Below are 15,809 nucleotides of genomic sequence, written 5' to 3'. Positions count from 1 at the left end.
GAGCCGCCATTACCACGTGAAGAGGAGGCTGAGCTCGCACCACAGCATCCCCTGCAGCCACGGGGGAATCATCGCACCGCCCTGCCCGGCCGGGAGCCAACAGCGCCCCTGCCGGCTGTGACCATAACTACACCAATGGGGAAAGTGCTTGACAGCCAAGACTGTTGTTGGGACTTTTTTGTTTGTTTGTTGCTGCTGCTGTTGTTGTTTTTTGTCTTGTTATACATATATATATTCAAAAAGAACTGTTATACCTTTTTCCATATCTTTTCCTGAAAGCCCCATAATTTCAAAGTTATAATAATTTGGAGAGAAGGGAGTCATATTTTCCATTCCAAGGGAGGTTCCCGCCTTCCTTGGCAGACACCTGTCTTTCAAACCAAGACAGTATCTTCTCTGCATCTGTTTCTATGGCATTTTATTTATTTTTTTTCTCACACATGCCTGTCCTCAAAATATTCAATAAAACACGTGCTGCCCACATGTGCCTTTGTTTTGGGTGGTGATATGTATCCATGTTCTCATGAAGGCTGTTCTTGTTCCAGAAAGTTTAACTATTTATAGTGATTTTAAAGAACATTGTCTGTGATAACTAGCTGTAATATGTTTTCTCTAACAACAAAATTATGGATAACAGGCCATCTTAATACATTGAACTCTGCATGGAAAACATACTAGCAAAAGCACAATTATACATATAACAGCCTCTTTAGAAGAGTCACTACATGATCTTTCATGAGTACTTGCACTGGATTGAAATATTTACTGGGAATACAGTAAAGAAAATTGGCAAACCTACAAAATGTTCAATAGTAACTTAAATATATAAATTAACATAAATTAACAATGCTGTGCACAGTAGTGTTCTTTCATTATAGTCAAAATTTGTAAACAATTTCCACTTACCTATCCATAACCTTTAAGAAAACTGCTCAGGTTTATTCCATTATTTTTGAAAGTATATACCTCTTAGGCCAAGGTATTCTATGCTGTTCTTCTCTTCAAAGGTTAATTATGTTCAGGGAATCTGAGGGAAGTCATGTAGGATTTTACAACAGTGGGAAGAGAAATAGAGAAATTTAAACACCAAAACCTAGAATTTGAATACATCATAATACAGAAAAGGTTAATTTTCATTAATAGATCATTTTGACTTGATTTTTAAGTTATGGTGTTAGGAGCAAAAAGCAGGTGCAGTTCCCCTAGGGATGAGGCACAACACTCAGCAACTGAAATCATTGGCTGTAATGAAAGCACAGCATTACCATGGTGGGAGCCCTGGGACACCCATGCTAATCAAATGGGGACCTGACACACAGTGGAGCCCTGCTAGGAAGTGAAGCTCAAAGGAAATCATCACAGGGGTGGGTAATAAAACTTGCACTGATTACCATATCATAGATATGCAATGTCTTGTTTTGCTCATTAGCGAACTCTCTGATGTAATGCAGGTGCTGTTCAAATTCAGAAATCCGCAGCTGACTGCCAGGTTGGCACCCATACAGGAATATATGCAATTGTGGAGGGGTGGGAAGCGAACTATCTTGGGTTACCGTGACAACGAGATAGGATGTGCTTGGGACTCTTACATACTCGGGCAGGGGAGGTGAACTATCCTGGGATACCATAACAAATCTCACACCCTATGTCATACATGAAATCCCTATTTGTGCTTGGTCTTTGCATATTAAGTGCTTTAATTAATTAATTTTGAGTTAAATATTTTTAAATTGAATGTTGAAATTAACCCATCAGCCCAGGTACCAAAAATCAAGTTCCATTAACCACTTGTACACCATAAGAGTTATCTTTCCTGTGTTTACTGTATACTTTTACAAGTGTTTTAAGATGTGTTGGATGTATTTTTTTGGTGTTTTTACTTGTACTTTGGTTCCAAGGCAAATTTCCAAAAACCTCAGTTCTAACAGCCAGCAGCTATTTTTAACCCCATAGCAGTTACCCTGTGGGCAAGCTCCATGGCAACCTGAATTTTAATGACCCTTATCTCAACGAATACCACCCCTCTGACAACGATGAGCCATTGGTGGACAGAGATAATCTGTCAAAGGGAAAGCACCAATCACTTCAAACTGAAGGGGCGGGCTGTGGGCGGAGCAAAGGCACTATAAAACAACGAGGCAGCCAGAGACACGCCCCTTTTTCTCCCTCCAGCCTAGGAGGTGGAGGTCAGTGCTGGGAAAGCCTACTCCTATTAAGGAGCCTTTAGAAATTTTTTTTGCTTTTGGACCAGCCAAAAGCCAGCCTAGCACTGTAAGTCCTTTTTCTCTACCTGAGGTCCAGTGCTGTTTCAGCCAGAAGATCTAAAATCCCTGCGCTCCTGGGGCATACCATCTATCGAGCCATAGGATCCCAAATTTTTATATTTTTCTAATTTCTGTAATTTTTTCACTTTTCTGTTTTCAATAAATTATTTTAATTTTTTTAACTAAGAGTTGTCTCATTTCTCACACCCTACATATGGCTATTTGAAATTTTCATGCTAACCATTCCTAAAAGGTGTATTCTTGACTCAATCTTTTTTTTTTCCCCCACTATAACTGAGTTGCATCACCTAGGCAGAGACATTTATCTGTATTTAATTGCACTGTAAAACCATGGGCAGCTTCTCTGAGTCAATAATTCAATTTATGGACCAGTTATTGTCCCCATCAAAAGTTAAAAAAAAAAAAAAGGCTTTGTGCATCAGAATACAGTCTATTGTAAATCTGTAAGAAATTAAATCACAACAAGTTAATACTGGTTTCTGGCTCACTAATGGAGCATCCACACATCTTCTGAAGTGCTGACAAAGTAGATAGACTGATGTTTGTCCTTATGACCACACTGAGAAGCAAGTTGTAAATATGTATCCAGGTAGAAAATAGAATTTTTTTTAAAAGAAGTTATGAGTACTCAGCATTCAGAAAACATCCACTGATGTTGTATTTATCCTTATTCCTTTTCCATTTTTATTTTATAATTAATAAATTGCATTTCATTACACATTTATGTTAACAGCCATAATTTAAAGGAGTTACTTGTGTTTATTTCATTTTATTGCACATGTATTTTCTGTTCTCACTGTACTGTCTTTTCACAAGGGCCACAGGATGTCTAAAAAAAAGAAGGCTATCTGCTGCAGGTTAGAAGGCTGGTTTAGCCACTATATAGGACTTTCTAAAATGTTTTCACATGAAAAAATAACCAACTTGATAGCCAAATTCCAATCAACTTTCTCTTTTTAGGTTTCTGGATTAAAAAAAGGTCACTAATTGCTTCAAAAAAGAATTAATTGGAAATATGAATGTGATTTATCTCTAGGTAGGTGCGTTGGTTTTGCACGGCCTTGTTTTTGGTAGTGGGGGGCCACAGAGGTGGCTTCTGTGAGAAGCCGCTAGAAGTATGTCCAGCAGAGCCAATCCCTGATGGCTCTGAAGATGGACATGCTGCTGGCCAAAGCTGGGCCAATTAGAGATATTGGCAACGCCTCTGTGATAACATATTTAAGAAAATCAAAACAAAGTGGGGCACAGTTTTTTTTCTTCTAGTCAGAGAAGAGGAGGAGATGAGAACATGTGATGGAAACAACATGGCGACACCAAGGTCAGTGAAGAAGGAGGGGGAGGAGGTGCTCCAGGCACCGGAGCCGAGACTCCTCTGCAGGCCGTGGTGAAGACCATGGTGAAGCAGCTGTGCCCCTGCAGCCCATGGGGATCCACAGGGGATGCAGAGATCCACCCATAGCCTGTGGGGGAGGTGCTCATGCCAGAGAGGGTGGATGCCTGGAGGAGGCTGTGGTCCAGTGGAAGACCCGGTAGAGAGGGCCCCTGCTTCCAGGCTGGAGCAGTCTGTCCTTGGAGGACTGCACCCCGTGGAAGAGTGACCCATGCCGCAGAAGTTTTGGGATGACTGTGTGCCCGTGGGAGGGGCTCACGTTTTGGGAGAACTGCTGCTGGTGAGAGTGGACCCACGCTGGAGAAGTTCAGGGAGAACTGTCTCCCATGGGAGGGACCCGTTGGTCTCACAGGGGAAGGGCTCCTCTCCCAGAGCAGCAGAAGAAAACCTCGGGTGACGAACTGACCTAAACCCCCATGCTGTCTCCCTGCGCTGTTGGTAGGAAGGAGGGAAGGGCTGGGGGAAAAAAGGTCTTTTAAGGGCTTATTTTATTTCTCATTATCTTCCTCTGATTCTATTTGTAATAAATTCACTTTGTACCTTTAAGCTGAGCCTGTTTTGTCCTTGGAGTGTTTTCTTCCGGTCCTTATCTCAACTCATGAACCCTTCATTAATTTTTCTCTCCTCTGCCCAGCTGTGGCAGGGGAGGGTGAGCAAGCAGCTTTCGTGGGTGCCTGGCATTTGGCCAATGTCAAACCACAACAGTAGGGGACCACAGTTTCCTCTTACTTATCTTCCTTTTGGCTAATTGCTCCAAGGAGACGGTATTAGGTCTATCTGTAAAATGCAATGCAAATGTTTTGTGGTGGTTTCATTCACAGACAAATGGAAATAATTTGTCTAAAAATTGTGTATTAAATTGTTCAAACAGACCTTGACACAGGCTAAAAGCATGCCAGCTAGTACTTTCTCAAACAATTTCTGGGCACAGCTGTTGGGAAATAGAATTATTGGGATCAATAAAAGAACTGTGCAAGCAATAGGCCTGGAAGTTTTAGGCTTGTGTGTGAGAAAACTTTCCATGGGAAAGTCCCTGTATGAAAGATAACAAGCAGGTCTGGGAACAAAAGAGGGAGTCTTGAGATGGTCCAGCTGTACTATCCGGGAGTGAACGAGGGAGATAGGCACTGAATTCTTTTAATCATAACAAAACTATGGAAGCTTGCCATTGTAAGTCCAATTATGTAGAAATAGAAATGTGTCTTGATGAGCTTTAAGTCACTTAGGAGTTAACAAGCTGGTATACTATATAAATGCCTTTGGACTGCTAATAAACGGAGTTTTGCGGAGTTTGCTCTATCAACCATATTGGCTGGCTTGCTTCACTCTCCCCCCCCCGCCGGGGGCCCGGGCTCCTCGTCTCGCTAAGCTTCCAACACACAGCTTGGGAGTGTGAGTCAGGAACCATTCCCAATAGGCAGTAGATGCATGTGACTATCCTGTTTTGAAGAATAAAAGGGTTTAAGAATAAAGGCATAAAACATTGTGTGACTACCAGCCACAATGCCAGAGAACAGTCCTAGGCATGGACTGTTTATATGTGGCCATTGAATCTTTTAGCTGAGATGGTTAACATTTAAGTATCTGAAGAATGGAAAAGTTCTGTTTTTTTTTCAAAGAAGCTGTTTTAAAAGGCCTAAGATCAAGAAGCTCTTTTAACATACCTGATTTCGATAATTCTCTCAGTCTTAAATCATCTTTTTACTGGCAAGTCCATTAAAAAGGGAGTGGCAAGGCATTTTAAGTATGATATGATGTTTTCAGATTTCTTTAATCCATAGAAGTGTGGCTTTTATCAGCTTGTGCTGAATACAACAGTCCATTAGGCCATTTCTTAATTTCTGTCCTTTGCCAGAAGATGAATGTCCAAATTAACTTTCTGGCCTATGAAGCTGTATCAATTTACCTTTACACCTTAAAAAGTGAAAAATAAAAATACCCAAATGCTTTCATATTAATCTCTTAAATTAATCCATAGTGGTCCTCCCAGCTCTTGTATGAAATTGCACAGCATTTGTTATATAACTGACATGCAGTTCTATATCTCTATTATAAAACATGACAGTAAGTTGCTTTCCCAGTGCCTGTCCAAAACAAGACTTTTGAGAGGATAAAGTCATATGAAGCTCAGATTATAAACAAAAATAATTGTTAGAAGTTCAGGAAGTTATAGCAGGAATAGTACCTGCTTCCTTTCTGGAGTTCACCAATAGTGAATCTACAGAAAAGAGCCTAAGGAGCATCTTGAGCCAGATTTCAAATTTCTTTCAATGATGATGAATAACTCATCATTTATCTTCCCTACAAAAACAACTGTTATTAGGTCTGTTCTTACAGCCCTAATATAACAATACTGGGACAATCTACTTGTCCAGCAGAGCAATTGTAATCTATCACTGATCTTTTCCTGTTAGATAATGCATTTAATTGTTATATATATTTTATAGCCTAAATTAAATATTTAAAATTATCTATATTTAAAATTTATTCAGAATCCCTAGTGCCTTACATAATCAAAAATTGACTGTAACATTCAAATGAAAATACTAGAGCTTTGCCTTCTATAATTTTTCCTCCAGAGAACTGTTTTATACAAGTATACATTTTAAAAGATATATCTGCCATAGAATTCATATCCCTTTTTCATAAAAACAGAAGCACATTTTTAACATAGTAGAGATAGTGCAGATTTATCACTTGGAAAAAATTAAAAAATTAAATAGTATAATTTCATTCCATATTAAATTCTTGTTGGTAAAATATGCTAAATAATTAGAATAAGAAAAAACTCCACAGACCTCCATCTTGCTTATCAGGAAAAAAAAAATCAGTAGTCACCATCAAGTTGTAAACTTAGAGCAAGTACCTATACAAATATTTTACTCCTTAATCTTCAGGCTTCCTCAGCTTTTTTTTTTTTTTTTTTTTTTTACCTGTACCACTGAAGGCTTCATCTGATACTTAGGTTGCTTACTTTTAATGATGAATATTCCCCAGTGAATTAATTACATGGTGCTATTGTTTGTTCCTTTGAATTAATATCAATGCAGAGAACATAACTTTCATCTTGTTATAGAGCATTCATCATTACATTCTTTCTATTCACTGTTGTAGTCCAGCCTTAACACCAGATTCCAAATCATTTGAATACTTAAATTTAGGATGATAGTTATATGTTGCATTACTATCTTACATTCAGATAAGAAGCTAATTTCCTTTCAATTATTTAAAAAAATATACCATCATGATGTTAATTTTAAAAAATATTTTACTGACACATCACTTTTATTTTAAAATTTGGCACAGAAGTATATACTACCTATAAATTACTAACAGGCAAATAAAACAATGTTTGTGCATCCCATTAACAAAATTACAGGTACCTGTGATGAGCGGGAAAGACTCCATTACCAGAATAAGTAGTAAAGTAGGTATGTTTATTCCAGTGCTGGGACACATGGGGGATAGCTCCTCCAAAGCCATGCGTGCTGACAGCTGCATTCAGCTTGGTATTTATCGGGTTACAAGTTCCATATTCATTAAGTTTCCCAATACACCTATACATATTCATTACCTAGCCCCGCCTAGCCTCGCTTCGTATTACAATGAGCCCAAAAGTCATTTACATCCGCGTTGCGCTTGCGCAGTGTTGTCTGGTGGTCGTGGGCCGGGGTCTCTGAGATGAAATAGAGTCTTTCTCAGATGAAGTAAAGGGTCTTCCTCATCCTGAACTTTTCACCTTTCTTCCCTGCGCATGCTCTTTATGTCCCTGGGCTAAGTCCAAACTTCAAGACTGGTTTAAGTTAGCTTTAGGTTAAAAACAGGATCTTTGGTCAAGATTCCTTCGCCTTATCAATAGTCTCATATCTTCTCATCCTGCCTTGGTAGGCACAATAAGTGTTGGGCAAGCTGTATGCATTGCTTCTAACAAACCAATTCTTAGTAAATAATTTAATCTCTGCTTCCCCATCCTCCTGATTCACCTGTATATTATACCAGTCCTTATGAAACAAGCAACCTCTAAGAAAACATGGTGTCAAGTGTGAAGAATTTGCACTTTGCTTCTTAAAAGTGGATTACAGTAATATCTAATGGAGTAAAACATGAACTATTTAATTTCCCTTAATGAAAAAAAAATCCCGATTTGCTCATGTGTGTTACAACACCATCTTCTAAAACAACTAATGACTTAAATTAGTTGTTTTCTTGTGCAGGTAATAATATCATAATACTCAGACAATAGCCATTTCTGCAAATTCTTTTCACTGAACAAGGCTTTAAAAACATAAAATCGTCCAGTGAGGTTTTCATCGGAAAATCCCAACAGAAACAAAGTAGTCAAATGTGTTATGTTTTACCATAATGTTTGTACTGGATAAAAGTATATTTGATATAGAAGACACCTAGCATTTGAAAAGCAAAATTTCAGTATTTACATTTTATTTACACACTAAATCATCAATTAAGAAAAAAAAAAGTTATATAAATAAGTTACTCAAATCACATATAAACTCTATCAACATGAATTGGTAACAGTCAGTTAGAAGCAGATTAAGTAGTATCCCTCGGCCAACTTTGTCATTTTAGAATCCCATTTTCCTTTGAATTCATAGGTGTATATGTCCACATACATATGTGTATGTGAACCCTAAAAAGGTAGTTTATTAAGCTTCAGTTTGTTACCAAAAAATGATAAATATTTTCCCCCTTGACTTACAGAGTTGCACTGTATTAAATTAAGCACAAAGACTTAGAAACATACTTAATTTACTACATTAATTATCCTTATTTCAAATGGATAGCTTGAGGTTGTGAATGAATAAACAATTATAGGATTTTGACCTTTTGTATTAACTTGGAACAGAGGTATATAATACATTTATTTCAGAGCCTAGTTTACTCTGTCTTCATTAAACTTACATGACCATGTACCCATTAGATATTAATATCTCCAGTACTGAATTACTGTATTCTCCAGTGCCATCTTCATTTCTGTACTTTCAAACAGAACCACATACACTTGTAAAACAAACTTTGATTCATCCAACATTACAGATTTAATAGCTCTTTAAGCTTGAGAGAAGCATTTTAAATCTGTATTAAAGACAGTGTTATTCAGGAAATCCTAAGACTTGAAAAAATTCAAGTGCATTGGTGCAAGATATTATCCCTTTGTGCAAATAATATCCATCCAACGCTGAAAGAGTTTGTTTGTATGTCACAGGCTATTTAAAGCTAGCTGTGTTCAACTGTATGGCTGAATCCTGAAGTCCACAGACAAGGAAGGCTTCCTCTAAAAATCAAAGGATTTTTATCCAAATACTGATGAGCAAAACGACATGAGTAGGAAAAGACAGAATTAATTCATCAGATAGAAATGCTATTATGCCGTTCTGTGATTGTTCATAGTTTTACCTGTACAGAGAAAAACCAGAAAATATTTCAGACTAGGACATTCTCTTTCACCAAACACTGCTTCACAATCCACAATTAAAATATTTCCAGTAAGTCTGGTGGTGGCAGGGAGCATCAGCCTCTAGCAAAGCGTCCTTCATCCAGACATCAGTATTTACCCCCGTGCTCGTCCAAAAAGGTTGTTTTTAAAAGCCACTCCACTTCGGTACGTCCACTCGTAAATTCCTCACTCCGGCAACGCTTTCAGCATCGGGTGTTTCAGTTCCTGAGATGCGGCCTATTTACACCCACACAGACGAACACGAGCGGTAGCAGTAACTCCAGGAAGCGTCTCAGGTCTGACACATCCGCGGGGGCAGGGAGGTAAAGGAGGACGGGACTGCCACACTTGTGAGTTCATTCTAAGACGCCCTTTTAAGCCTACCTCCTAGGGGGTGTTATTTTGCAGTCCTCCTTCCTATCATCCTTAAGGAAGGCAAAAATAAAACCCAAAACGTGTTCTTTTCAACGGTCACTTCATCACAAATCACTGGCTGCCTTCCTCTCAGCGCAGGTCTAAGCATAAACTCCGGTCTTCTTCACCAGAAGGGGAGAGAAGAAAGAAACTGAGGAAGTAGTTGAATGGGTGGGGAAGGGGAGAGACAGCCACGTAGCGGAGACTCAGTTGTGCCCGCTGCTGCTAGGCGAGGCAAGGCGGAGGGAACCACTCCAGCTGTAGCAGAGCTAGGAAGGGAGCAGCGGGGAACAGCGCAGTAACGGCGGCGGAAGCGACGCTGGTTGAGTAAGTAAGAAAAGGGAAGTTGTTGGTGTTTGGCGCCGGTGGAGGGAGTCATTCCTGCAGCAGCACTTCCGGTCGGCATTTTGTTCTGAGAGGGAGCGAGAGACACACACTGAGGATCCTTTCCTTTTCTTTCCCCCTCTCCTCCTCTTCTTCTTCTTCCTCTTCCCGCCCTCCCCCCCGCCCCCCCCGGTACCGACTCACGGTTTACTCTGCTCAGGCTGTTGGCTGTTCCCTCCCCCATCCTCCTACACTCGCATGTACAGAGGGAGCAGCGGCCCCTTGGCAGCTGCCCTGCCCTCCCCTCCCCCCACCCCTACCCCGCGGCTTGGAATGTGTCTCGGAACCGGTTTGGTTCGGCCCGTGTTGATGCTGTGAAGCAGGCTCGGGGGAAAAGGGATTTGTCTTGGCCACTCACCCCCTGGCTCTACATGTTCGCTGCACTGAGGAGGAGACGGAAGAGGAGACAGCCCCCCTCCCGGCCCGGATTATTGTTGTTATATTATCTCCCATCCTCCTCCTGCTCCGCGGCGGCCGCGGCCTAGCAGCAGCGACAGCTCCTCTGAGGAGGGAGGGGGCGGATTTCTCTCCCCCTCTCTCGGATTCTCGTCGGATTCGGACGTCGATTTGCTCAGGTAATCCCCCTTCATCTCCCCTTCCTCTCTCTGCCCTCTCCACCTCTCCAGCAGCGGGCCAGGCCTCCCGGCCCAGCACTGCCGGGAGCAGAGGGGATTACCTGCTATCCGGGATAGAGGGGAGTAAGTGGTGACCGGAGGTGTTTATTTAGCAGCCCCCCTTCCTGCTCGGTCGGGTATGGGGGAGGAGATTAGTTCTTTCCGGGCTGCCGGGAGGCCCAGGCCCGGCGGAGGGCGCAGGCCTGTCGGCCAGCGCCTTTACTCCAGTTCGGGGATTAGAAAGGCGAGGCGGTTTCTCAGTAACAGGCCTCAATCTGGAGAGGAGCAGGAGGAGGAAACAATACAATTAGCTGCAAATATGCACTGATCCTTTGCTATATTTACAACTTCTGAAGTCGGGGGCGAAGTAAGTGGAGGAATAGGGAAAGAGAGACAATGTAAATACCCAGGAACAAAAATGCCAGCTCTCTTCGTTATTGCCTTCTCTTTTTAACCAACTCTGTTCTGAACATGCAAAACTTCAAAGGCACATGGATTTATAATGTAGAGGTTTAATTTCTAAGTAATATAGCAATTGATTAGTGTGTTAATCACTGACATATTTATAGCATAAAACTAGCACTTGTGGCATGATTGACACAACACGGATGCCTGCAAACCTAGAAAATACAGACAAGCATATTGTGTCAGGTACTCCACACAATCTCAATGTGCATGTGCTGTATACATTACAGGAATATGTATTAAATGCAGATTAAATACTATTTAATACTCTTAACAAACAGGCAATGGGAGAGGGGTCGTGTAGAGTGCTATGTTTATGACGTTTCAGGGGTCAAGGTGAATATGAGATCTTAGCCTAAGTATTTGAGAATCAATAGTAAATTTAATTAAGTGAAAAGTGAGGAACGTTTAAAAAGTGTCATCATTTCTTATCAGGCCATATTCCTTTGAGATCCTGAGGTCGTTATTGGCTGTTTGTGTCCATGATGTTTAAGTATGTTATAATTTTAACAGGTCAAATGTGTTTTATAAATGACGATTGATTAAGTGTCAGCTATTTATAAATGGTAGCTAATTTAGAGTAAGGCAAATCTTGGACTTACTGTGTGGTAGAGTTCAGTGTGTTATTAAAAGTTGAGGTAGATTTAAAATAAACACCCTGTGAACTAATAAAAATACTCATACAGAAATTACATAATTGAGGGAAATTTTAAGATACCAAGTTTTATCTTTCATACAGAAAAGAAATTTGTAAATGGCAAACAAGTATCAACATTATAGAATTTGTCTGTTTTTTTAGTAGTTTTTTTAGTTGTTCAGACAGATCTTGTAATAATAAGTGATAATGAATTTCTGGTATATTGTGTTTAGAGTCTTATAAATTCTGCTATCGTGTCGTTGAGTGCCCTGATACTTGTTTAAAAAGGTGAAGTCAATATAGCTGTCACGTAGAAGGTGTGTTTTTAATGCTGTAAATCCGTGTAGTAGTCAGTAGCGTGTCCGTGATTTGTATTGGTCAGGGAGCAGTTTGAATTTTAAAAAGCCTGAAGATCCTGCTGAGCCCCAATCCCTCCCTCCCTCCCTCCCACTGATCTCCCATTCCTGTCTTTGTGCTGCCTGGTCCTGTTAGACACTGTTTGCAACAGGGCCTCAGGCCTATGTGTGTGGAGAGGAACCATTTACACTTTGAAAAAGCAGCTTCTTAATTTTAAACTTTGTGAATTGCAGAGGGAGCCATTAGTCGTCTCTAACTGCCTCTATCTCTGCGTGTAGCCGCATTGCTGTTTTCTTTTGGTCCGTGGTATGCATAGAGGCCGAGTGTAACTGCTTTACAGGAAAGAAAGTAGTTCTAGTTCTTGGGTAGTTTCATCATAAAGAAGGGACATGAGATCATTTGTTTCTTTTGTCCAGCCTTCATTTTAATAAAAATGGGTTAGCTAAGCCATTGTTTGAACTTTTCTGACTTATTTAAGGAGGTTTGCTTTAAATATATATAAGAGCAGGAAATAAGCTACTGTAGTTATGTAGCTCCTGTCAGGTTTATCTTGCCTGGGTTGTGTTTATGATGTGCTCTTTTTTTCTTAAATCAGAAAACATGCAATTTTCTAGTATGAAAAATAGGTGTATTTATAAAGGGGAAATTTAAGATGATGCCTATTTGTAATGAGGTTTTATTTTTTATTTGTTCTGAGACATATGTGGTTAATCCTGAATTAGTTGTGCCATCACAGTTCATATAGTTGTAAATTTCTTTGTCATAAAAATATATTTAGCGTGCAGAAATACTTAACGTGGAAATGTTTATAAGATGACTTATTTTTTGTTTAGATCGTATTTTTAGCACATTTAAGAGTGTGTGTGTATGGAAAGCAAGAGCCCTCACTTTCATACTCCTTTTGCCCTAGTGTTAGGAGTTTATACTGGTCCACTGTTTATCACAAGAGCTTAAGGCAGATGTAGTTATTTTATTCATGCTATGGAAATACAAAATTAATTATTCTTGAGGTGTTAGTTGTAGCAATTACTTCAATTGAAAGAGGAAAATATTTTCTTCTTGTTATTTTTATTTTGTGCTTTTGACTGCCTTGGACAGTTTGAATGTTTCCTGTGTACAGATTTTATTTCTTTACTTTTTTTAAGCTTTCTTTTGAAGCTGTTTTTATACTTCTTTTTTTTAAATAATTTTTTATCGTTTTGATTTAGGAGAAACAAAACAGCATTAGAGAAGCAAAATTATACCTCTAAATAGCTAAAAAAGTAAACATTGAACTTTTTTTTCATGTTAAACTCTCTAAGTTGGGAAAAAATATAAAAAAAATTTGTTATTGCTTTTAGTATGTGTATCAGTTGGTTCTAAGTGGTTTTCCAATTGGAGATCTTAAAATTCTTTAAATTGTTAGATATTTTCAGTTTTCAGATCATTTCTCTGTCTTGATTTGAAGCACTTTATTTCTTGAAGGAGTGTGTATGTGTAGAGAGGCAATGCATTTTACAGGAGCAGTTTAAAAATGCTGGGCTGCAGTCAGGGATTCTGATAAGGAAACAGCAGACTAAAATTGCAGAAACAAACTTAATCCAGCTCCCTTCCCCATACACTGGGCTTTTAACTACATTACTCTATTTCCCCCTTACCCTTCTGCTCCCAATTCAGTGCTTCATACAGTGCATGGGCAATCATAGCTGGCTGGTATACTGTTATAACCTACTTGATATATTTGTTTTTTCTTTGTAATTGTGCAGCCTACTGCTTTACCTGCTGTATGGCATCCAAATAGTTCATTAATGCTGAAGCGTTTCAATCTATGAATTTGTAGGAATTATCTCAAAATACATATCTGTAGTTCACAAACATTAGCTTTTTTTGCGCATCTGTTAAATATTTTTTTTTTACAGATGGAAGACTGAAACTGAGTCAAATAGCAAGTTAACACAAGATTTATAAGCAATTTTCAATTTGACATGCTTTATTCTTGAGATTTGTAGAGTTACTTTACAGCACTTAGGAAGTTCATAGCATTGTTTTCTTTGACTTTGTGGTTGTGAGTGCCCTGCATTTCAACATATCAAGCTCACTGTTTCTCACGGTGGATTCCTAAAAAGTATGGAATGGGTTTTTGCCAATGGCCTTAAAACATCTATTCAGTTTCAGCTGTCTTGATCATGACAAGAACTGGACAAGAATAGATTTTGTATCCTGAAAAATTAAAAAGAATCATCCTCCATATTGTGAAGAAACCAAAATCTCTTAAAGTTTATCAGTAAGAACAGAGACAAGAATTAGATAATAACCCAAATCCCACAAGTAATTAAATGGCGTGCCTGCAATATTGAAGGCGATTAATTTCCAGCAGGAACTAATAACCCTGGAGAGTATCCTAAGCATTGGTTATTGGCTATTAGGAAAAAACTCTGCCTCTTAAATAAATAATTGTTGTAGTTGGTGTAAACTGGTTGAATGGAAACCTCTGCAGCCTAGTGGTCAGACCATTTCATTCTGATGTGTTTGTTGTCCAGCTGCTGTATGGCTTTGTTAGGAAAGCAAGACTGTTCACAGGTACAGTAAGCATGTTCCTAACCAGAACATTGCTTTTGGGACATAGGAAGTTCAGGTTCAAATGTCTGATCTATATCAGATGGAGAAGTTGTTGAGTTTTTCTTCTACCCTTTGTCTTTTTATGTTCTAATCATATGCTTCAGGCATGACCCAGAGATTGTGGGCATATTATGAAACAGGTAGGATTTTTATTTATTTCTTTCCTTAATCAAAAATTATTATTTTTAAGAAGAGTTGTTTTTTTACAAATTGTCAATTTCCAGCAAAAGATCTCTTTGATAGGAAACTTTTAAAAATTGATTTGATCTATTAACAATTTTATTCAATTTCTTTAGTAAAAAAATGTAATGTCCCAAAGAAAGCATCTCCTTTTTTGTGTAACTGATTTGTTTCATGATATATATGTCATGTGCCATATATGAGGCAGGGATCCTGTGAATAACAAAAACAATATATGATCATTGAATGAATGACTATTATAGTGCACAAGGGACTGAATTTTAGGCGTAAGTAACCATAATTTTCACATTTCTTAATACTTGAGTGCTTGGTTTTATAGTTCTGACCTTTTTTCCTATCTTTTTTAAAATAATGTAATTTATCAAGCTTCTTGAATGTAAACACATCTGTGATAGGGGTTGCACTGTCTCCCATGTTTGAGCTAACAATCTCTCCTCTGTGTTGACCAGGCACTCAGAGAGGATTAGGTAATGAGTACTTTGTTTTTGAAATTTTATTTTCAGATCTTAGGTTTTGATAGAGACTGTTCCACTGTCTTGTATGTTATTTTCCATTCAAATATGTTGCTTCCTCTTTTTTTCCAGATATGCTTTCTGGATATTAATGATAGGGGGTGTTGTGGTTTAAGCCCAGCTGGAAATAAAGCCCCACGAAGCTACTCCCCTCACCCCACCCCTTCCGCTGAGAGAGACAAAAGGCAGAAATTCTGAGTTAAGGACAACTTACTGGAAACAACAATGAGATAAGAACATGAACAGTAACAGCAACAATATTAATAACAAAAATGTACAAAAAATATACAAAAAGAGGGTAATCCAAAAAATGCTCACCAAGCCTGAGCTGACCCAGCACCACACGCCCCCAAGACAAAATTGCCCCAGGACCTTCTGCACACATGTTTTTCCCCCAAGCCTGAGACAATGAAAAACAATGGCTGACAAACCCTCTGGTTGGGACCAGCATTACCCCACCACTCCATTTGCTGCTTGCTTCCTTTGGAAGAGAAGGG

At 39.1% G+C, this 15,809-nt stretch overlaps 1 protein-coding gene across 5 annotated transcripts in view; it reads left to right on the top strand.

Annotated features, from left to right (window-relative positions):
* The first annotated feature begins 10,103 nt into the window (after nt 1–10,103).
* The window catches only part of LOC138102888 (nipped-B-like protein), a 166,508-nt gene continuing 160,802 nt past the window's right edge, over nt 10,104–15,809 (top strand). The window contains exon 1 of one of the 5 annotated variants that reach the window (XM_069000660.1): nt 10,104–10,503. The gene's annotated coding sequence lies outside the window, so the exon portion shown is untranslated. The remainder of the gene's footprint in view (nt 10,504–15,809) is intronic. The other 4 variants (XM_069000658.1, XM_069000661.1, XM_069000664.1 and 1 more) reach the window with 4 other exon arrangements.

Source organism: Aphelocoma coerulescens (genome assembly GCF_041296385.1).
Source record: "Aphelocoma coerulescens isolate FSJ_1873_10779 chromosome W unlocalized genomic scaffold, UR_Acoe_1.0 ChrW_unloc_scaf_4, whole genome shotgun sequence".
Taxonomy (NCBI): Eukaryota; Metazoa; Chordata; class Aves; order Passeriformes; family Corvidae; genus Aphelocoma; species Aphelocoma coerulescens.
This window is presented reverse-complemented; position numbering and strand designations above follow the sequence as displayed.